Here is a 2,621-nt window from a genome sequence, read left to right as displayed (position 1 = left end):
AGTATTAGGGGACCACTAAGGTCTATATAAAAGAGACTTCAGATACAGTATTAGGGGACCACTAAGGTCTATATACAAAGCATTCAAAAAGCAGCATGTCATAGGACCTTTAAGCATTCATGGATCAGTTGTTACTTCTTTGAATCTGTGTCTTGACCTCTTCTGTTCCTGTGTTGTCTTACTCTCTCCCAACATACAGTATAGTGCTGCAAATATTTCATGAACTGTTCCCAGCATAGCAAACAATTTTCACAGGAATGAATGAAATTCCAGAGAGGTTAATCTGGCCTCTCTTGCAGCCATAACTCTCTTTAAAATTCCCGTATTTCTCAGGCCCTTGCAGAGCAGGATTTATGTGTGGATTCCCATTTTTACTGTTTATAGCTGTCTGTGCTATCAGCAAATGTCCACAGCTAATCTCATGCTTCATCGTGGGGATCTGTTGTTGCTTTTCCAGGTGTGTCTCAAGGCGAGGCGTCATTGGTTCGTGGCAGAGAGGGGGGCTCTGCAGAACTGAGCTGCAACCTGACTCCGACATCCGAAGAAGCCACAACCCCAAACCTCTTTCCTCTGCATGTGGTGGAGTGGGTGCGCCTCGGTTACAACGTTCCCATCCTCATCAAATTTGGAGTGTATGCTCCTCGAGTTCATCCGAACTACAAGGGTAAGAGTGATATTCAGATGTGCATAATTACATACTGCTTTTCCGAAAACACACATGAATAACACATGTTGTATCTGTTGCAGCGCTAGACCGATAAGACCTTAGACTACATCTGATTTTCAGTGATTCAACTACTGATACTAGAAAACATAAATAAATAAACCCAATAAAGACACCTGGACTTGGTCGAGATCAATAGCCATATTTGCCAAGACCAGTGACCGAGACAAGTCAAAGTCCAAATACCAGCGAGTTTGGGACAAGTCCAAACCCATAGAAAAACAGTCTCAAGACCGAGTACTACAGCCCTGACGCAAGGGGTAAAACACAGTAAAAGATATTTGTTTTTAAGCCGAAACATGGTAGCGTAGCGTCTCCTCAGTGGGACAAAGAAGAAGATGACTGTCATAGCAGTTGGATTCATAAGACTGACCAGTTGACAGATTTGTGTAATTATGGTTCAGTAGATTTGGGGGAGGAGAGGAGGCGAGGTGTCCATGTGGAAACAGGTCTTTGTTTTACCTCAGGTTACATGCCTCTCTTCTGTGTGGGCATAAAGAGGTTACACTGGTGTTTATGGGGACTTGGGGAGGGGAAGTCTGGATGAAACAAAATCCCAAATAGGTAATCCATCCAAACCACTATCCCTGTAATTACTGCAGCTGCAGGCTGTGTGTTTCCAGACTACAGTTGCAGTGCAGGGAAAAGGGGAAGGGCGAGAATGCATGTGTTTTAATGGAGGCAGTTAAAGGGGGGTGGGGTAGCTGACCAAGAAGAAGGGGGACACCAGTAACGCCGTGCATGGGGGGGATTAAGAGTGTGGGTGGGGGCTTGGTGGTCTGATGACAGCGTTGTATTAGTATGCTGAGGGGTGACCCAGTAAGGGGAGATTGTTGTGCGGGAAGGAGGATGTTTGAAGCATTGGGAATAATGGGAGTTTTCTTGCTGGAGCCCTATAATCCTGGCATTGTCTACCAGAGGACAAAAGACAAAGAGGGGTATCACAACCTCCCCTTGCTTTACCAAGGCCAACAGGACTACTGCGACACCCCAAAATCCCATACTGTCCCAACTGGGTCACTGAAATGTACAGCCGGCCTCTGCATCTGCTGCATTGGAACTTATTTAATCAGATAATAAAAGCCTCTGACTTACAGCTGCAAAGATTATTCGATTAGTTGTCAGTTGGTAAAATAATCGGCAACAATTTGTTATAGTTGATTATTCGGTTGAAGTCATTTCTGAGGAAAATTTCTTTAACTCCAGCTTGTAGAAGTGTGAATATGTTGTAGTTTCTATTCTCATCTGTGAAAGTAAACTGAATATTTTTAATAATATTTAATTGTTTTTCCTGGTTCCTTCAGAACAAACTCAAGCACATCCTCCCGGAGATAGATATATATATATATAAACTGAATATCTTTGTCTTGTGGACAAAACAAGATATTTAAGGATGCCATCTCGGGCTTTGGGAAACACTGATTCACATTCTTCACCATTTCCTGACATTTTAGAGCCCAAACAACTATCTTCAGCCCTGCTCTGATTCAGAAACGTGTTTTCAGCATCGTGACATCTCAGGAACCACATTCAACCCCAAACCGGCAGCCTCCACCAGGCAGTGTGGGCTGCGTGTGTTTGGCATGTTGGCGCTCCTGTAGGCCGTTTACCATGTCATTGTTTCCATCTGATGCACGCGCAGCCCTGATGAAGGAAACAACATGGCAGAGATGGGGCTCAGGGCAGAAGACTGTTGGGGAAGTCCTTAGTAGAGCGGGGAGTCTCTGGGCACCTCACCATTCAATGCATGTCAATGGAACTATTTTATATGTACATTTCCATGCGTGATTTAAAAAAATAACTAGCGTTACCTTGAGACACTTTACAGATAGAGCAGGTCTAGACCACTCTATAATTTACAGATAGAGCAGGTCTAGACCACTCTATAATTTACAGA

The sequence above is a fragment of the Etheostoma cragini genome, chromosome 5, assembly GCF_013103735.1.
Source record: "Etheostoma cragini isolate CJK2018 chromosome 5, CSU_Ecrag_1.0, whole genome shotgun sequence".
NCBI classification, from domain to species: domain Eukaryota; kingdom Metazoa; phylum Chordata; class Actinopteri; order Perciformes; family Percidae; genus Etheostoma; species Etheostoma cragini.
This window is presented reverse-complemented; position numbering follows the sequence as displayed.